Below are 22,553 nucleotides of genomic sequence, written 5' to 3' on the forward strand. Positions count from 1 at the left end.
ATAAGGAGATATCTGAGCAGAGTCCTGAATAAAGTTAGGGACTGACTAGACAGATATCTGGAGGAAGCTAGATTCAGTCAAGGAAGACAATAGGTAGAAAGGCCTGAGGACGGAGCATATGCTGAATGTTCCAGGAATAACACGCAAAACAGTGTGCCTGGGACAAGAAGAGCAAAGGGGAAAGGGGGCAAGGACTTGGGCTCTCACTCAGAGTGAGGTGGGAAGACTTATGGGGGTTTTGAGCAGAGGAGTGACATGATACATTATACAAGGATCACCCTTGCTTCTGGTGGAGACAAGGATGAAAGCAGGGAGACTGTGAGAAGACAGCTGTTTGGTAACTTGGCTCAGGAGGGTGGTTGTGGAATAAAGGAGAAGTGGTCATATTCAGGATATATTTCAAAGGTATAATGACAGAATTGGTAATATATTGGATATGAGATCTGTGAGAAAGGAAACAAAATCAAAGATGGCTCCAGTATTTTTGGCTCAGTCCACTCACAGATTAGAGTTACTATTTAGTGAGGGGGAAAACCATAGGATGTGTGGATTGTAAATGTGAATGGAGAATCAAGCGTTCAGTTTGGGGCATGCAAAGCTTGAAATGCCTATAAGACATCCATATTCAGATGTGCACCTGGCAGCTGGATATATGAATCTGGACTTAAGAGGAAAAACTGGAGCTAGGATATACATTTGAAAGTTGTTAGATTCTAAAGGACATTTAATATAGGAAATGAGTGTGTAGATAAAGAAATGAAGGCAGTGTGAGACTCAATCTTTGGGAATCTTAAACATTTAGAGTTTGGGGAGATAAGAAAGAACTAGAAACAGAGATTGAAAAGCAGTAGTGAGCGAAGTAGGAGGAGAATCAGGAGTGTGTGAGTTTGTAAAGTTAACTGAAAAAGGTGTTTCAGGAAGAGATTTATTGATGATCTCAAATGTTGCTTAAAGTCCAGGTAAGATGAAGACTGGGAAGGGACCATTGGGTTTATAATGTAGGTATTTTGGTAACCAGGACAAGAGGAATTTTATTGTAGTGGTATGGACCAAAGCCTGATTGGAATGGGTTTCAGAAATGATCTGAAGAGAAAGATTGAGTATGGAGTACTCTTAAAGGGTTTTATTCTAAGGGAAGCAGAGGTTGGGTGATTGCTAGATAGAGATGTGGGGTGAAAGTAGGATTCTTTTTTTAATGACTGCAGGTATTCTAAAATCTGTATATATGGTTGAAATGATCCAGTAAATGGGGGAAACTGGTGATGTAGGAGAAATAGAAGGAATTGCAGAAGTGATGTTCTTGAGTAGGTTAAAGGGAGAGGGAAGCTGGTGTCAGAAGTATCTATAGAATATTTACCCTTATAGGTACAACCTAATTAAAGGGCTGATTTTTTTTTTTTTTTTTTTGCAATCTCCTTTCCTTTAAAAGTAAGTATCTGATTAGATAGCCGATGTACAAGTTAACATTTAAATCAGAAGTTTCTGTGAGAGAAAAATCTTAAACCATTGATTTGGTATGCATTGTGGTTGGTTGTAGGTATATTGATGGGCTGTTTGTTATTACTGAGGTTTTCAAGGCATTCAGAAAACTGGCTACATCTCTTTTTGTATAGTACTCACTTATTACCTGGAGTAGAGCAATCCCATTGGCATTCTGATTCAAGAGCCTGTTCCATATTTCTCTCTTCTGAAATGGTCAATAAAAAGAAAAGTAGGAGAAAAAATAAAGAGAAAAGCTTGAAAGTTACGGTTACCTATCAATTATGAATTTACTTTTTCAAAGGAGTTAATTATCTAGAAATGCTAGAGTAAAGGGGCTATAGTAGAGAATCCTCTTTGTTTTTGTAAACTACATATTTTCTCATGTTTTATATTAATTTTATTTCAGTAATATTATAAACTGTGTGTTTGGTTGTTAAGTCAAACTTTTAAAGCTCTTTGTAAAATAGAGAAATGAGAGAGTTGGTTACTTTCCACATCTAACATAAGAAATCTGGACAGAAGTAGAATAAAATCTCAGCCTTGTAGTTTATTTATTACGCTTTTTGTGTGTGTGTGTGTGCGGTACGCGGGCCCCTCACTGCTGTGGCCTCTCCTGTTGCGGAGCACAGGCTCCGGACGCGCAGGCTCAGCGGCCATGGCTCACGGACCCAGTCGCTCTGAGGCATGTGGGATCTTCCCGGACCAGGGCACGAACCCGTGTCCCCTGCATCGGCAGGCAGACTCTCAACCACTGCGCCGCCAGGGAAGCCCTAGGCTTTATTTTTAAGATTATTTAGCTTGATTGCATACATTTTTTAATGTCTTGATGCTATGAATAATAGTTTTATATATTATTGATTAGCAATGAGAAGAAACTACTATTTTAAAATTAACTGTGTCACTTACATTTTTAAAATGGTGATAATGATGTAAAAGGGTATGTCACCTGATGGAACTTTTCAATAGTGTTAGGACATTTAAAATGTCCATGGTATTACATATTGCATGGATTCTACTATATATAACTTGCTCATTCGGGAGTCTCCTTTCAGCTGACCTCTGAATTAACTGTAGGACAAATCATTTGAATTTTGGCCATCCTCCTCCTTTTCTCTACTATGGCTGTTGATAATAGCACTATCCTTCCAGTTATCCTGGCTGGAAAACTTTCTTAGCCCTCTCTCAGCAGTGAAATTTAGCCATAATGAATAGTTACCCTAATAAAGGTTAAGATTAATCTTGTCGGTATATTTTTCACAAATTTATTCCTTCTCACCAGTCCTATGGCCATTCTCACCCTCATGCCTTTTCTAACACTCTCCAAAAAAATAGTCAGAATTTTCAGGATGTCAAGGCCTCCAGTATCTGTCCTCTGCCTGATGTTTCAGCCTTTTCTCACTCTATTCGTTAATCACCTTGTATGCCCAAGAAAATCGGTCTTCACTCCACACCATTTGCTAAACATGCTCTCAGCTCTCTTACCTGCATGCCTTTGCTCACACTGTTCTGTGAGCCACAGGTTGGAAATAAAGGAACATTTTCCTACTGGTGTCATCTAGGGAGCCATTCCCACATCTCTGACTTTCTAAACTTCCCTGGCCTGTGAAGGACCATCCCAAATGTCAGCTCACTTTCAGCCTCATGACCCTTCCTGGAATCACCATCTTTTTTTTTTTTTTTTTTGCGGTACGCGGGCCTCTCACTGCTGTGGCCTCTCCCGCTGCAGAGCACAGGCTCCGGACGCACAGGCTCAGCGGCCATGGCTCACGGGCCCAGCTGCTCCGCGGCATGTGGGATCTTCCCGGACCGGGGCACGAACCCGTGTCCCCTGCATCGGCAGGTGGACTCTCCACCACTGCGCCACCAGGGAAGCCCTGGAATCACCATCTTTGCAGTGTCTCCGTAATTCCCAGCTCAGGCATTATCCTCATTTTAAAGATGACTAAACCGAGGCTCAGCGAGGCTTAATGATCTGTCTGCACCACAGAGCTAATATGTGGCAGCCTGGGATGCCAAAACCATGCTGTTTTAAGGTCCTCAGCTGCTTTCTAAATGTTCTTTGACTGAATGAAGAAGTAAACGAATTTGTCATTTTCCATTTTTCTTAATTTAAAATTGGGAAGTACTAAATGGTGCTTCTCCGTGACTAAGAAGTCTTGCAGGACTAGGACAAAGTAGATTATTACTGACATGAGCTGAAAAATGAGAAAATGTGAGAAATTTCTGAAGGAAAGCCAGCAGTAAGGATGTGTTGTCTACAACAAGAAAATGAAATGAAAAACAAATGTTTTAATCTTTTACTTATACGTTTTAATGAGGCAGTGTGTGAAAAAAAATATCTGAAATAACCTGGAAGAACAGTTATTAAGTGCTTCATATGGGGCAGACATTTTTTGGATATTTTATATATATTAATTTTTAATTTAGCCATTATATCAGTTCTGCAAGTTAGGTATCGCTATAACCACTTTATGATTGAAGGAAAGGGGGCCAAAGGGATGAAGTAACTTGCTCTGGGTTAAGCGTTAGTGTTATCGTTGGAATTCAGAGATAAATGACAGCAGCATGTACTTTCACTGATTTAACTGAATAAAGATTGTGTAGACAAAGAATAACATATTTTGAGGTCACTTTTTAATCACTCTTATATAAGTGGAGAGAGCTAAAGCTTTTAATGACACTAGGACCATGGCTCCTAGTTCCTTATATTAAAAAACCCATATAAAAGAAGAAATAATCTACTTACAAAGAACTTCAAAAATTATCCAAATTCCTTTGCTAAAATGAAACTGTACCAGAATTAAAACTGATAAATAACTGGATCATTGGGCAGAATTAAGATCCCTGTCATCACTACAGAAATGTCCACCTTTTCAGTTGTAACGATATTTGATCTGAAGCAGAATATTCTCCGTATGTTTTAATATGTGTGAAATGTGGGATGTTAACTTGCAGGGTTAATCTAAGTCTACAGATTAAATAAAATTAACTCCTGTAATATTGAAACACTGGGCAGAATAAAAGCAGAGCTAGTCTGCATGAGCCTAGTCTCTCCTTCAAAGAGTATCTAGTCAGATCCGCAGGCAAGCGAGCCGTCTTGTTCAGTGGTTATCCAGCCCAACTAGCCTTGCTTATGACACGGTGTATTTGGTGGCGATCCTTTAGACTCAATGTATCTCCCATGTCTGCAAAATTTGAAAATTTATAGGTTCCCTTTTATTAAACAAATTAATCATGTTCTGCTGATACAAGTGTTACCAATTTTTAAAAAAAGACCTATTCAAATAGTACTTTGATCTGATCACATTTAATTTAGATCCCAAATTCTGAATTAAATCAAATTTAAAAGAGTCTTAGAGACTCAGACTTGTTTGCAGTCTCACACACTCTATTTGTGGTAAGGTCCTATGGACTTCTTTTGATGTATTATTGCTTGATATTTTAACTATAATCTTGGTCACTGTGTCAACTTTACACACTTTCTTTCCAATGACTGCACCAGTGGAGATCAGACTCGACATAGGCATTGGGTATTTTGATTTGAGAGATGTGATCTCAGAAAGAACGTGGATATTTTATCTTTGAAGGGGCACTTAGTACTTCTACCAACAGAATTTATCATAGCTCCTAAAGTACCTCTGAGAAGAGCCATCTGCCTGGGGATTTAAAACATGGTTGCGGATGACTGAGCTCATATGGCACTGAGTTCATTTTTATTTGGGGCCTCAGCTCTGGCTCATTTCCTGACTCTCTTGAGTGGCTCGAGTTTATCATTTTTTCATGCTCCTGGTTTCCCAAAACTCATAATCCTAGAATCAGTGTTGCTTTGCCTCATAAACGTAATGGCCAAATGCTTGAGGAGACTCCACTAATTGTCACAGTGAACGGGCTCAGGAAGGTGCATGAGGCCCTATGTGACCTCCAAGCCCTGCAGAGAGAGCACTCATGGTCTCTGGGCAGCAGTCCTTCCAGGAGCCCAAATGAAATTTCCCCTAAACCAGTAATCGCCTTGCATGTTCAGCAATCACCTTTGAACTTTTCCTCTGTCAGATTATGAAACCTGTTTAGTACAGTCTTCATCGTCTTGCCAGGGTGTCTCAGCAGGACATGAAGACCGTAATAGAGAGCTTAAAAACATTCCTACCAACTATACTAATTGTGCATGTTTGCAAATTCTCTTTTTTTCTTCCCACACTCTTATTACCACTACTACCATATTGTCGGCGGGTGAACGTTTTGACAAGAAATTACAATCAAATGGTCATTCATTAAAAATATATATATATATGCAAAAAAAAAAAAAAAACACCCTTTTTCACCGAAAAAGAGAGATAGAAGGGAAGTGGATGTATTTTCAGACATAATTATGATGACTGCAAACTTCACTGTAGAATTGCTAAAATGGAAAACTGTAAAGGAAAAATTTGGTAGCAGAAACCTGGAAGAGATATAAATTCCTAAAATCCCTCCTGGGGGATGTGGTTAGGAACAATAAATTCATGGAAGTTCTCTTTGAATAAAAAAAAATCTTGTCTATCATACCTCCCATTATTGCCCAGGATATTATTTTGTAATGGCTCAAAAACTTATTTGCTTATGATTATCAGACTCAGGAGACAGTGAAGTTGTTCTAGAAGAATATATTTCAGCCCACTTAACTACATATAGTATACTTTTACCTACTTCACTGAGGAAAAGAAAAAAAGAAACATGATGCTAAAGTTCAGGTCACTTAAAATCACTCCATCAACTGTATAAATAGCAGATGCCTTTTTGCATTCATTCTTCATCTCCATTGCTATATGTTCCAATCAGATGTTTATTATCCTGTCCTACTGTTTGGATTCCTTAAACTGCTAAAACGTCACATGAGTAGCAAAGAAAATTCTTTGGGCTTTTGTGTGGTTATTGTTGCTAAGGAAACCATTTCCTTTTCACTGCAGTGTATGGGACATCTGTGCCACACTGAATCTGCTACAGAAAGACACATAACATCAGGAATAGAAAGTGAAGGAGGGAGGAACATAAAAGAACAAAATAGGAAATTAATACAAATAGAACTCCTTTTAAATAACACTCTGCCAATGATTTTTTTAAAACTATATATAAGGGAAAAAAATAAGACATGTATGTGTCATTGTCAGTAACGTGGGATATGTTTATGTCCATCACTGCCACTTCTGGACTGGGTCTCTTGTTTCCCTTCAGTAAAAGCCCTGGTGGCACTTACTCCAATAGGGTCCTTACCAATCTTATAAACCTCGTCATGGCCATTATCACTTACCAGAGAAGGGAGCAGGTGTGTTCCAAGACTAGTGCCAACGTTCCAGTGTTTGAGTCGGTATGCCTCTCAGCCTCTGTGGTCTTCTAGCCTCATCCCCAATCCTAGCCCCACCCACATCTTTTTCTTCTCCTACCCCTTCCCTTACCTTTACGCCCTTACTTTTCTGTTTCTTTACTCCTATTTTAGACTCTCCCCTGCATCCTTTCCCTGTCCTCCCCAGAATAATTGTTTCTAGTTAATCATTCATTCAGTGATCTCTTTGCTTCCTGCCTTGATTGAAATCTGACCATCCCCCGAGGATGCTGCTGCTTCTGCAGTCATTTCAAGAGGAGGCTGCTTGGAGGAAGAAGAGCTGGTCTTCTGTATCCCCACCTCCTCTTCTAGGAATTACTCTTCCATCCTGGTCTAAAATCTTTTCTTCTTTACATACCCTTCTTGTCACTGACACCGCATTCTCACAGTTACCTGCCTCCGTATCAGTCCCTTCATTTGTTAAAGACTGGAGCTGAATTGCAGTCTTCCTTTGTGCTAATCTAGGATATTTCATCATTCATGTAAGTGACCTAGTCACACAGTTACTAAACTTTTTAACTCTGCTGGCTGTTCAATTTCAACCATCCACTCACCTGCCCAGGATCCTGTACTTGTTAGAATTTCAGAAGTCTAAACATGAGTCCATTTCTCTCATGACCTCACTCTTACACACATCCTTTTCCACCTCTCAGAGACCTCCAGCTCTTGATCTCAATATCTCCTGTTTTTTCTGCTTGTCTCTCTTTCTGTCTATTAATCCTGACCCCTTGGTGTTCCTTCACCTATTCCAAAGATTTTATACCTACCACTGCTGCTTCCTAACTGAGACTTTTGTTACCCCTCTATGAATCCCTTAATCTTAATCTTGCCCCTCTATTTTTCTCCAGCACCTGCCCAAGATCCCCAGCCTTGAGTACATGCTACAATTTGCGTCCTCGCTCTTTCACTGGGACAGCTGAGTATATAATGCCTGAGAAAGTTACTGTTTGATATAGCTTAACACCTTTATAAATCCAAGATCTTCATCCTGATCCTCTTTCCACCTACCACAAAGGCTGCATATTATCCTTGGTCAACCTTCTCTCTCATTCTACTGTACAGCAATTCCTTATCCTCTCAGAGATAATCCAGCCTCATAAGGAGCAAGATGATTGTGTAATGGCTAAGAGCATAGTATTAGGAAGCAGACAACAGTTATCAAATGGAAGAACAAGAATTTAAATGAACATTTGTCTATGTCTGAAACCCAGGAAGAACTTCTGGTTGTATATTATTGTTGATGCTGACATAAGAATAAAGCTTTGTTTTCTAGGACACCTTTCTTTTGAAACTATTGAAGAATTGTATGTATAATTCTTTTCACACCTTCACAATTTTTTTATTTGAAAAACATCTAGATTAGCACTTAAATCACAAATTGTTTTAGAACATGATCATTTAAGTGTTCCAATGATTACATTTTGTCACATCAGGTTTGACGTTCTTCCATGTCATTTTGTTCATTCTCCCTTGGAAACCTTATTCACTTTAATGGCTTCAATTATCAACTCCAGAATACTCCCCCAAACCAATCTGCGACTCTTTTCTCTTTTGAACTTCAGCCTCAACCGTCCAAATGTCGGTTTGACATCTGTACATGGATATTCTGCTGTTACTTCAAACTCAGCATGTTGAAAACTAATTTGTCTTTCTGTCCCCCTCCAAATCAGTTGACTGATTTCCATATTTCTATAGGATGTACTTTATCCCAAATTCAATCATTAATGTTAATTTCCATTTTCCTTTCTTTCTCATTCAAAGATATGTTTTCTTTTCTCAACTTCAGTTCTCTCACAGTCAGAATCCCCTTGTTTATCTCTGTTTTGCATGGAAGTGGCACATATTTTCTCTTTTTTATCCTTCAAGGTGCAAGCCCTTGGTGAATATTCCCTTTTGTCTGCAAGTCCTCATGTAGCTATTTTTACTTATTCCTTATGTACCAGTCTTCTTTAGCTCCTACTTTTCTTATCACTCTCTTTCCATTTTCTTCCTTGCAACACTGTTGTTCAGTATTAATGAAATTGGTCGGGGGGACAGTGGATGGCAATATATATATTGAGTCACAGAGAGATGAATCAATACAAAAACTTAGTGAGATGGGAATGTAGCACTTTAAGCTAGTGTTCAGAACCTTGAGTACTTTTCTATCTGATAGGTTCCCTTTAATCAGGACAAGCTTAAGCTGACCTTAATACTAATTAGCATCAACATGGGAAATTATTTAATATCAGACAATATAGTACATGCTTTTTGACAGTTCTTCATGTTCATAAATATCAAGTTTTAAAAATCACTAACTGCATAAATAAGCCCCATAACAGTATAGAAAACACCATTCTAAAAAAACTAATCTTTTGTGAACTGTATACCTATTAATGACCCCTTCTGTTTTCCTTTTTCCTCCTGAAATGTGAAGAATTTGTTAAAAGGGTGATCTCAAATTAGTCAGATAATAAACTCTCTAGGATACAAGTCAATCTAGGGGTAGAGATAAGAAACTCTAAAAATAAGCTTAAAACTGGGGGGAAAAAACCTAAGAAAATAAAACAAAAATAAAATAAAATAAAAACAATATGTCCTTCCTGGACCGAACCATTATTTCTTTTGTTTTTTGGTTGTATTCAGATTGCAAGCTCCTGAAAGCAGAGCTGTAATCATGCAAATATTCCCTGGAATAACTTGGAGACACTCACAGGAGCCTTCTCTCTATTATCAGAGAGCACAGCACATTTTGTTAAGCTGCAAAAATGGAATTGGGTCCCTAGAATTTAAAATTAGCATCATGTATATCTAAGTGACTGCATAACAGCACCCTGCACATGACCTTGATTATTAAATGAACGGTACTTTAAAGTGTTCCTGATGTGTTGACTACAAGTCTTTGCAGAAGAAAAAGGTGTCTCAGAAGATCTATTGTTAGAATTGCTGCAAAAGCACTGCATGATCACCCTCAAATGGGCCTTGAGATCAAGTCACAGCTGAGACTGTTACAATTATTATCATGCTTGTGAGAATGTCATTTTATCATATGACCTCTTAGGTGATAATACAGACCCAAAAAGTCAGTGGAGGAGCTAAAGGAAGAAATGTAAATTGTCACAGAGCTACCCTCTGGCCTCCTACAATAGAGGTTTAACTTGATTTCAATGTTTCCAACATTTTACAGAGTCAAAAGTGACCATTTTTATTGCCTCGTTTGCTGAAAGCACATTTTACAAAACTAACTTTAAAACTGAGCCTTAAAATTCATTCTTCTTTTTGGCAATTGTAAATTTTTAGGGAAAATATTATCATCATGAATGATGCTAAAGAAATATTTGAAAGACTTAAAACCATAAAACTCTTGGAAGAAAACAAAGGGAAAATCTCCCTGACATTGGTCTTGGCGATGATTTTTTGTGTATGACACTAAATGCACAAAGCAACAAAAACAAGAATAAACAAGTGGGACTACATCAAACTAAAAAGCTTCTGCACAGCAAAAGAAGTGATCAACAAAATGAAAAACAACCTACTGAAAGGGAGAAAATATTTGCAAACCATATGTCTGATAAAGGGTTAATATCCAAACTCTATAAAGAACTCATACAACTCAACAACAACAGCAAAAATCCGATTAAAAAATGAGCAAAGGACCTGAACAGATATTTTTTCCAAGGAAGACATATAACTGGCCAACAGGTACTTGAAAAATTTGTTCACATCACTAGTCATCAAGGAAATGCAAATCAAAATTACAATGAGCTATCGCCTCACACATGTTAGAGTGGCTGTTATCAGAAAGACAAGAAATAACAAGTGTTTGCAAGGATGTGGAGAAAAGGAAACCCTTGTACACTGTTGGGGGAAATGTCAAGTAGTTCAGGAAACAGTATGGAGGATCCTCAAAAAATTAAAAACAGAACTACCATATGATTCAACAATTCCACTTCTGGATGTATATTCAAAGGAAATGAAGTCACTATCTCAAAGATATATTTGCACCACCATGTTGATTGCAGCATTATTTAAATAATCACATGGAAACAACCTAAGTGTCCGTCAAAAGATGAATGAATGCATAAAGAAAATATGGCATGCAAACACACACACAGACACACACACACACACACAGACACTGGAATATTATTCAGCCATAAAAAAGAAGGAAACCCTGCCACATGTAACAACATGAAAGTACTTTGAGGGCATTATTCTAAAGTAAGTCAGATAGAGAAAGACAAACACTGTATGATCTTACTTATATATGAAATCTAAAAGAATCAAACTCCTAGAAACAGAGTAGATTGGTAGTTGCCAGGGGCAGGGGTTTGGGGAAAATGAGTGAAAGTGGTCAATGGGTATAAACTTCCAGTTATAAGATGAATAAGTTCTGGGGATTGAATATACAATATACAGTGTAGGGGCTATAGGTAACAGTACTGTATTGTATACTTGAAAGCTCCTAAGAGAGTAGATCTTGGAGTTCTCAGCACACACACAAATAATGGTAACTATATAAGGTGATAGATGTGTTAACGAACCTTATTGTGGTAGCCACTTTCTAATACATAAATATATCAAATCATCATGTTATATACCTTAAACTTATAAAAGGATGTATGTCAATTATACCTCAATAATACTGGGAAAAATGAAATGCTTGAGTCCAAAATAAAAAATCAGTGCTTTCTATAATGTCTTGTTCCTACAGGTTTTGATCACAAATGAGCCAGAGGATGTATATACACTGCTTTGGCACACTTACCTGTCATAAAGACCATATTTACTGTAAAATTAATGTTTGTTTCTTTCCATGCCTGGTTGGCCTTGTGTGAGAATTCAGAACTATTTTAAGGGCAAAAAACTCTTCTACTCCATTTATTTCATGCCAACTTCATAACATAAAATAATTGCTAATTATTTTATTCACATATTCAATATTGACATGTTCATTTTATTCACATATTCAACAGACTTCTTAGAGATTTGCTGTGTGTATACTATGATTTTGTAGGACATACTTAGATAAATAAGACTAGAACCCCCATACTCAAAGAATTTATATTTAAGTAGGAGAATTTAGTCACATAAACTATAAAAAAAAAGTGTCATAAGAGTTTAATAAACTTCTAGAGAAGTTCAGTGGAGAGAGACCACCTCAAGTTACCAGGCGTCAATGACATTTGAGCTAAAAATTTGAAATCTTTTCTTATGTGGGAATGTTCGATTATATTTTAAATAAACAATAAGTAACAAGTGCACCTCTGTGATTGCATTGAAATCAGCTCTGGGCTGAATGAATAATTTTTAAGAGAAAAAAACTTTATTATTGCTTTGTGCAGTAGGCAAGACATACACAACGCACTCTGCGTGTACCTGGGCAAGTCAGAATCCTCTAAATTCAGTTTCCTTAGCCGTAAAATAAGAGGCTTGGGCTCTTACTGGACAGTCTTCCAAGTCCACAATTCTTGAAGTGGAGAGTTCTCAGAAGAGGAAGGATGACATTTCAGGCAGAAAGGAGAAGGGAGTGTGTTTTTGTAGGGAAAAAGGCTTCAGAAGCACATGGAAATGGGAATGTGTAGTTAATAGGAGCACAGTAAGCAAAGCATTCTGTCCTTGGTCTCCGCTGTAGACACCTTCACCCCCAGAGCTGTTGTTCTCCAAAATGTCTTCCCAATTACAAATCAAGAGCATTGCCTCTTCTTACTCTCCTCACTTCTACACGTGCTCCTATTTCAGTCTGCATCTTCAGACAATTACAAGCCTCCAATCCAAACATTCTAGGGTTGTTATAACAACTTCAAGATATGATAAAAAGGAGTAGCCCAAAGTAAACGAAGGATTCCAGAGCTGAAACCCATGAAATCAGTCCATGTTGGTGCCAACAGGAGACTTAACACATGCCCCAACTCAGTACATCGTAGGTGGCTGTTGGGGTCAAGTTGGTCAGCTAAGTGTACATGGCCCTGAACAAAAAATCGGAAGACCTATATTTATGTCTCATCTGGTTCTGCCCCTAACCACAAATTGCCCTCCAGTAAATCATTCACTCTCACTGAGATTCATATTCTCCACATTTCACATGACATTATTATCTTTTCTGCCTCTTGTGGTGGGTTCTTGTGAGGCATAATGTTTAATACATGTGAAATATAGCTATTTAATATATGTGAAAACTTTTTGGAAAAATACGAAGTGCTAAGCAAATGTAAACTATTATGATTGAAGAGCTTTGCAGATATGCTCACATATATTTAATTTAAGGCTTACGGTAGTTACTAGATTTTCTTTTAAACATAGTAATAGCTTTACGGGTTTTATTGCAGTACTCTTCCCAAAACATTTTGCATTATTATGTGCTCTTATTACATGGAGACGTCTGCCCACCCACCAGTTGTTAGTGGGAAGAGTGGACGTAGAGGTTGTAAAAATATGTAATAATGTGATCGAAATATGCAGGTAGAAATGAGTGTTTAGATAACTGTATTTTGAGCTGAGTACTATAAAATGCTAGATCTAAGAGTAGCCATTGACTTAAAATCCGTCTATGAAAAATGTTTATTGACTTTCTCAAATGTGGTAATAGAAAGCTCTTTTTTCTTTAGCATCCTATAAATAATAATGTGCTGTGCTTTTATAAGCAGGTAGCAACATAAATAGGTAATAAAAACTCACTTCCCAAATGTAAACAGTAAGTTTTCAGAAATCATTTTAGCAACATCTCTATAGTTGTTTTTAATTGTCCTTGTCCATTTAAATTTCTTAATAATATCATCACATTTCTCATTGCAGCTTCATATACATAAACTGTTTTGCAGAGCAGTTAATTTTATATGTGTGTATATATGCATATATTATATATACATACATATATATTCATATGAAATAAATGTGTTCATTTAATGTATTCATATGTACACATATACATATACACATGTATGTACGCATGTGAAATTTCTGATAGTTGGTCATTTTACATATAAAAATGGAAATATAATGATTCACTCTAATAGATAACAGTGCTTTATTTCAGATCCAAATTATATGAAATGATGATTTAGAGCAAACTGTTACATTGTATTTGTGTAAATAACTATAGAGAATATTTAGGTAGAAAGTTTTTGCTTTGACTTTTGTGTTTAAAGAGACAACAAATATTTAATAATTAATAAATCTCAGTTAAACATAACTAATATCTGAAGATTGATACCATCTCTAAGAAATATACTTTTATAAAAATCTGTGAAAACTAACTATATAGCAAGCTCAAGATATCCACTTAATTGAAACCATTAATTGTATCAATCATATTGACTACAAACTTTGTAAGCAATTGGGCCTATTTGTACAAATTGTAGAAACTTTGAATTCTTTTTCAATTCTGCATGTAAAGAAAACTGTTCTTGTGAGGTGCTGCCAATCAGAATGAGGAGATGTATGTGGGCTTGTAGATTCACTTATGGTTCACAATATGGGACTGAAGGTTGATTAGCTTAAAAACGTGACCAAGATCAACATGGTGCTTGAGACCCCATGGAGCACTTAAACAAGATCTCACACAAGCCTTGGTGGTCTGTTAATCATCTTTTCAAAGACAATTAGTTTTGTTCTGTGTAGTCATGACTACTCTGCATCCAAATATTTTTCCTTTCAACAAAAATGGAAGCACTTAAGAGATTACCTTTAGGTCAATACCTATACCAATCTATCTATCTCTGCTCCCTGGAGAACATCTCAGAATGCATTTCCACCAGTGATAACTGAGTGCTTTCTTCATTGTTTTTTAACAGAGGGGAATACATTTTCAGGAATAGAAATGGGAAGAAAATATAACCAACAGATTTTACTAAGTAGTCATGACCTTATAGAAAAACACCACTGCAGGGCTGAGGTCAGACTCATGCTGAGCCTTGGAACCATACCTCTTCTTCCTGTGGAAATATCCTCCACTGCCCCTGGGGCCCACTGCCTTTCTTTTTCCTGGTGTAGGTCAGTTACACAGAGTAGGAAGCAATGTGTCAGAGTAGATGAAATAAAAGCTCCAGATTTCTTCAAGATCCAAATCCTATCTCTGCCACATGGTAGCTGTGTGATTTGAGGCAAAATAATTAACCCCCTGAGCCTTGGCTTACTTGTCTGTAGAAATGCCTGTGTCATGGAGCTGTTGAGTGTCGTAAGCAATGTGTATAACACACAGGACAGTGTCTAGAACATTGTAGGGGCTTAATACTCAGTAGCTATAATGAGATAATCTAACTTATGTTTGGATTGTTCAGTCTGATTTGTTAGAGACAGAGTTTTAAAGAAAGAAGATATTATTTTGTTTCTGTGAGTACAAGTTTACCTTCCACCAGTTATATATGTTATGACAGAGATCTCCAAATTATTTATTTATTTGAAGGATAGTTACATTTACCTTAACTGACTTTCCTGTTGAAGTCACTTCTGACAGGAAACCCAGTTGCGTTTCCAAGGTGACCGTAAACATTTTACATAGTTCACAGTAAACATATTTCTCCCATTTATGAAAAAAATTAGGATAGTGTGGATAGTAATATGGAAAACTCTAAAATGATTAACTGTGCTGTGATCATTAAAATAAAGCAATGAAAAATGTTTATGTAGTCAAAGTATATCATAATTGCGAGACTGATTGTTAATAGATGGGCATGTACAAATTTTTACTACCTTAAAAAGCCTGAGTTGTCACCCTTTTATGAAAGGACAAACCTGAGTTCTGGAATGCACTTTGGCATTTGTTACATTTAAAGTGAATTTTCCTCCTTTACCTCTTTTAGTTTTTAAGACCATCTTACCCTCCTACACACCATACTAACCATAATTCTTACAAGCCAACCGCAAATACCCACTGCTATTCACAGGAATTACCCAGAGCTCACCACTCTTTTGTGGGCAATCTGCACTTGCTCTGCCACTTTACTCGATTTTAGACCCTGCCTTTGAACTTGCTTCTGAGCCTTCAGATTTGTTGCTTGTATTTGCCATGCCCAGCATTTGAGTCTTGCTCCTGCCAGTAGATTTTGGCTTCATGTTCCACACTGGCTCAGGGAACTCTGGCTGGATCAATCCTGATGTACTCCCACCTTCTGTAGTGTTTCAAACACAAGTAGTCTCTGCCTGCCTCATTGTTAGCTGGGATGAATCATAGACGTATAGTTTTTAAAATAAGCAGTTACAATATGGCAGCCACAGACTCCCTTTCTGTCAACCAGAACACCACACAGTGCCTTTGTAGTGTCTCATTTTAATCTTCACAGCTTCTTATAAAGGTTGCTTTTACTGTCATGCTGGCCTATATGTTTTTATGTGATGTATTTCAGAGTTAAAGGAAAAACGTTTGTCTAAAAATCTATGGCTGCTTTCTTTATAGTTTTTAGGTTTGTTTTTCTTCAACTCAGATTGCCAAATCAAAGTAGTCAAAGCAAATAGGCCTTTTATTTCATTGGCAGTGCAAACTGGTGAATCTCCAAAAACCACTCCCATTTGGCTTTTTGGAATGTATTTTAAACTTTCATATAATTCACTTCAAGCTCAGTAGTTAGATGGGCAGTTACCCTTTTGGTGTCTCATGAAAGCCTGGAAGGTTCTTTCTCAGGATGGTCTCCTCATAATTGTCTCCTTTGGAGGTAGACATGCAGTAGGAATATTACTTATGTATATGGCTCTCAGATTATCCGTGCTGGAAATATAATTCAGATGCGAAGTAGGTACAAAGAGGAACATTTTAACTAACTAAGTAAGCATTAGATCCTGTAAAGTAATGCAAAAGCAGGACATCTGGCTTGACAACAGATCTTATGGAAGAGACTTAGAAGTTTTCATGATCTACAAGCTTATGTAATGTGACTACTTTAAAAAAAAAAAGTAAACTTGGTATGCATTAATCTAGAAAATTTTAAAGGGTGTGTTTTCAGTATTCCAATGGAAAGGTACAAAAACGCAACTGGGTAAAACTCTTATCTGGGGAGTCAATGTCATGAGATCTAGGTATTACCAGTTTTCTATTGGTCCGACTTATTCCAGGGGTAGATTTTAGAGTATCTAGAAGAATATATGGACTGTGTGTCTTCCTGGTAACCCTTCACAACTATTGTTTTTCTTGGTTGAGCTTTTGAAATGTATTGAGCAGCCCTAAGTCCAGGGTCATCGTTTCTGAGGTGTATCTGATGTACTAGTGCCCTGTTGCCAGTCAAGTGGAGCATTAAATGCTTTATCAGCTGAGTGGAAGATAGGATTGATTCTCTTATGAAAACTCAGGTGCCTGAACAAAAGGTCATCTAAGTTCTGCTTGGAAGGAAGTCAAGAGTAAAGCTCTAAGGAAGGCAAGATCAATATTCCCATCAGAAAATGATTTTTAGTTCATGATAGCAAACATGCAAATGGGCCCTTACTAACGGATTTAATGTCCAAATTGGCATCATTGTGTCTAGATTTATTACAATTGTGATTTAGAGGCCATAAGAAATTTATAGTAAGGTTTACATTTGGTAAAATTCCAGTTAGTGTTTTTCTATTTTATGTGTCACCTCAGTAACAAGACGTCAGTGTCTTTCAGCCAAGATCACCAGGAACACACTTGTAGTTGAACAAAGTGGTTTTATTGACTCGTTGCAGTGAGGGAGAGTGCACACTGTGGGGAAGTGTGGGACATCTCAGGAGGAGGATTTATGAAGTGGCTTTGCATTAGGCGAATGTAAGGAGGGCTCGAGGAAGTGGCACTTTTCTCTGGATTGAATGCTGTGAGGAAGCAGGAATGATTTTCTGGTTGGGCATCTAAATAATTCTTATCTAGAAGGTGGAAGGATGAAGCAAGGCTAATGCTGTCATTAAGAAAGATACAGCAGAGGGTGGTCTTGTTCTTCTATTGATCCATCATAGTCCCAGAATGGCCTTGTCTGAAGTTGGTGTTCTGTGAAATTGTTGATGTTTGACAGGAGAACACTGAGGCCTAGCTGTGAGTGCCAGGCCAATTCCGGAAACAAGAGCCAACTGATAGTTCCAGGATTGCTTTCATCTGTCAGCTTTTCTCTTCATCAAAGTCCAGGAGTTTTGTCAAACCAGGCCTCTAAAAAGAGGAAGCCTACTTTTGTAGGACAAGATGCTAATAGAAGAATTTTAAAGTTATTAGCAATCTATTTATAGAAAACAAGAGGAGAAACCTTTTTCTTCAATTAATTGAGGTTTAAAAGATTCATGGGAGGTAAAAGGACACATAAGTTTTAAAAAACACCAGGGTTTTCTTAGCAAACTCATCTTAGAAGTTGGACCAAAGGTGAATTCTTTCTACCTAACCCCAGATAGTCATTCAAGTTTTATTTAATAATTGGATAATAACCAAATCAAAGTAGAAAGTAATAGCCCCACTGTCTTCAGTATTGGTAAGACAATGTTTCCAGCCCCTTGTCTAGTTCTGTTCAACACTACGTTTAAGAATAAAGATATGATAGCAATCTTGAAGTATCTGAAGATCCATCATGTGGAATAACCTTTAAGCTTATTCTATTCTGCTCCCAAAACCAAAATCAGTATTATTAATTTTATGTAACAGGGAACGAAGATATCTGTTCAGCAGAAGGAAGAATTGTCTCATAATTAAGAGCTCTCCAGGAACAGAACAGGTTGCTTAATTATACAGTGAAAGTATGGAAGTGCTAGAAACAGAGGCTGAATGAACACTGGAAAAGCAGACCTAAGTGGAGTACGTGGAATGAGAGTTTGGACTACGTAGTCATTCAAGACCCTTTCTAACTCCAAAGGCAAAATCAATAAGCTAGAGAAAGGATTGACAAGTCAGTAGGTTACCATGAACTAAGGCATGTTAAAAGCATTGTATGAGTCAGGATTCTCCAGAGAACCCAATCTTAGAGGTGAGAAAAAAAGAAGCCCAAAAGGTTGGGCAGTCTGGGTTCACCAGTTCCAAAAGTCAGGCCTTGGAAAGGTGTCCTCTATTGAGCATAAAATTAAGTGAGTGCGACCCCTGGGCAGAAACTCTGCCTTTTTTAAAAATTTTAAATACTTCAAGTCTAGGCAATAATAATAGCATTTGTGAGTTATTTAACCATGACCACTGCACAATGTTGAGTGCTATGCAAAAGTATGCAGCATCTAATTTTCTATCTTCACAACAATGCTACGTGGAAGGTACTATTATTCATTATTCCTGTTTTACAGATGTTACAACATGTTCAGGGTTACACAGCTACCATGTGGCAGAGCCCAGATTTGAACCCATGTTTGTCTGAGTCCATGGGTCATGCTTTTATTCTAGGTTATACTGCTTCTAGGTAGAAGGAGAGAGATGAGGCCCTGCAACAACTGGTATGATAATGATCATTCTTTTCTATTAAGGCAAAGGGTGTAGGGGGCAACAGCTGTTGGCAATATTCCTAACCAAGCGTAATCACATGTTTAATTTTCTAAGCCTAAAGAAAGGCCAAGATTGCATTAAGCCGTAAGTGCAAATCTTTAGCATTAATAGAAAATATAATTATACCTGCAGGTTTATATATCTTTAAGTTTTCTTTAATTCAGAGCTTTATGTTTTGATATTACCTGGTGAACTGTGTAAGAGTGGTTCTTGTGTGTTCAATTATTATAAAATCTGGTATGCAACCCAGTGATCTCAAAGCAAATATTGTACCGGAAGTAGTTATTGTAGTAGTAGTAGTACTAGTTGTTGTTGTCATAGTACTAAAAGTAATAGAAATAGTATTAAGAGAAGTAATATTAGTAGAGTATTAATAGAAATTAGTAGCGAACAACCATGAAGTACTTACTATATGCAAAAAAACTTGTTAATGTTCATCTCATTAAATGCTCAGAATAGTTGCACGAAGTTGGTTTTACCATTTTATTAAAATACAGACACCCAAAGGTTGAAATACGGGCTTAGAGAATTAAGGGAACTTGCCCAGCTAACAGATCTCAGCGACTTGAGAGCCTCATATGAAAACCTTGGGTATCCAATTTTTTTTGTCTGAATAATTTGTATAGGGCAGTAAAATGTGTGTTGGAGAAAATGTTCAATACATTGTTAAAATTTGGGGGGTTATTTTTAGAATAGAAGCCTCAGATTCTAGGGAGCAGCTCAACTTGAGGCTGAATGATGTATTAATACCATAAAGTTAATACATTTTACATTTTTTCTTTGGGAGACAGTTACTGTAAACATTCATACAAATAAAATAATAACCCAAATTTTAAATATATCCCAGTTTATCAGTCTCGTGTTGACTAAATTTAATGAAATGTAGTAAATAGCAATATGTTCTACACAAGGCTATTTTAAAAATTGGTCTGAGTGTTTCATTTTGTGTTTGTTACTAGTTTAACAGAGTGAACAAAATGTTCTCATCATGTATTAATACTTTGCTATCAATGTCATTAAATAGTGGTTTAGCAATTTACTGCTAGTTAATGATCCAGGGCATCGTAATAGCTCTTCAGGTCTCTCAGGTAAACACAGTCTGTTTAAACTACTATTGCTTGAGAATAAGATGACTTAATATGACTTAATTTAACATAAGATGATGAAGACTTATAATTGCAACTTCCATTATTCAATTGATACAACCTAGATTGGGCTCAAAGGGAATGCCAGGTTGGATCCCTGCCCTCTAGGAGCCTAAAGTCTACGAGGGAGGCTAAGACAATAAATAGGCAGGCAGTTTTTTAAGTGGCAACGTAAGTAATACAAACAGCTGGGATACAAGATTATGAAATTAACATACAGAAACAGTATTCAGGTCTTTATTTTTGTCATCAACATATGTTTATAGAGTACACTTTGTGTTCAGTGAGCAGCTGTACAATGTGTCCTCAAGACACATTGCACTCCTCAGATTTTATTGTGCAACTGGATTACCTGAAGATCTTGTTAAGATGCAGATTCTGAGTCAATATGTCTGGAGCGAGCTTGAGAGTTTGCAATTATAATGAGCTCCAGGATGACGCTGATGCTGTCGGTCTTCAGATCACACTTTGAGTAGCAAGAGTCTAAGTTATTTTAATAAAATCTTCTCCTTAGCATTTCTCATTAAAATCTGTGATATCGTATTTAAACATAGGCATAGATATTTGGAGAGATTGCTGTTAGATACCAATGTAGCCCTACCTTAAAAATGAGAAACTATCAGGTAATGAACTTCTTGCCATTTGTCCTAAAACTTTTGGCTGTTCCCATATAAAAACACCATTTGTAAAGGCTAGAAGGTGGTGGAATATCTCCTTTCAGTCAATGTCTTGACTCCTGTCTAAAACTATCCACCTTGGAGCGTGAGGTGATCACAAGTTCCTGACACAGATACCTGTCTTTTAGAAATTACACTGAGACCACCAGTTCATTTTGTTGAACAGCTGAACAGCTGTCTATCAGTACTAACTTTTAGTCACTGCCAGTTTAAGCCAAATTGGAGCCAATGACCTTTGGGTGAGAAGTTTGATATTCCATTCGAGTCCCTGGAGTCATCAGAGCCTCCTGTTGGAAGAGGTGTAATTCAGAAATTTTGGCATGCTGCCTCCAGCCCAAAGCACAGAGATCGTTTCTTGAAACTCACAGTCACACTTAGGCTATTGGTTTCTCGTGACATGAATGTAAGAGAATGGTGTAAGGATTTGCTTTGGGTTACTTTTTTTTTTTTTTTTCTAAGCAGTGCTTCAATTGATTCGTATAAAATTTCCATGGGCAATTATCTACCTTAGTTACTGGCAATAGATTCCCAGTATTTCTAAATAAAGATACGAACTAAAATGCCCCTGGTCCATATTCTTCATCAGTAGTCACTTTTTTTAATGGAACTTCCAAATATGAAATTAGCTTTCTTTTCTGGGAATAAGAAGGTTGCTAGGGAAGGTTAGTAGGGACATGTGAACCACTGTAGAAGAAAAATGTTATGTGTCCTCATCTTGTTATCACCATATCAGAGATGTGGAGTAATGGGGGAGAAATGATAAGCTGGGCCTGTGGTATTGTTTTCCCTTAGTATTTATTCCTATGAGATAATCATCTAAATTAATAAGTATTTGCCCTTTTATATGGAGGAGAGAACCTGATCCAAATGGCCTCATAAAATGGAACTTGCTGAAGGAAGTCATTACTCTAATTAGCATTTATGCCCCTGAAACTAACAGTATACCTTTTTGAAAAATGATGTTCAATACATTCCAACCTACCACACTGAGTAGTAGTTGTACCCTGAGTGCCAGTTTTAATTGTCCTTTTGATGTCAGTTTAGACAGATCTACTAATAGGATTGTGTCATTACATAAATGCCTCTGGTAACGGAAAAAAATGTCATTATTGAGCTGGATTGAATAGCTCTTCGCTGTGATGCACAGTAAGCTATCGAAGCTTATTCATTCATGAGGCCTACCTACCTATTCAGAGTTCCTTTTCTTGTCTATATTCATATAAACAATATCATTCTTTAGCTAATGAAAAATGTTAAATGATGCTTTCTATCCTCTTCCTAGAAGATTTTGTTCTATATTTAGATCAAATCCTATCCCACTGGCCTCCAAAAACAGCTCAGATTCTCTAGTGTTGAATGTGTTCTTAGAGTCTGCAATTTTAGGATTATCAGTTTGGGCTTGAGAAATTATTTTGTTTTACTGAGTTTTCTGCATGAGTGTTTCAGTTTTAATGACATCCAATGTCTGATGGTAATACACACACACACACACACACACACACACACACACACACACACACACA

The 22,553-nt window shown here is 37.2% G+C and overlaps 1 protein-coding gene across 1 annotated transcript in view; it reads left to right on the plus strand.

Moving 5' to 3' along the window:
- MAGI2 (membrane associated guanylate kinase, WW and PDZ domain containing 2) overlaps window positions 1-22,553 on the plus strand; it is a 610,224-nt gene that overhangs the window by 66,743 nt on the left and 520,928 nt on the right. The window lies entirely within an intron of this gene.

Source organism: Aethalodelphis obliquidens, unplaced genomic scaffold (genome assembly GCF_003676395.1).
Source record: "Aethalodelphis obliquidens isolate GAN/ISIS:26980383/991018 unplaced genomic scaffold, ASM367639v1 scaffold27, whole genome shotgun sequence".
Classification (NCBI taxonomy): domain Eukaryota; kingdom Metazoa; phylum Chordata; class Mammalia; order Artiodactyla; family Delphinidae; genus Aethalodelphis; species Aethalodelphis obliquidens.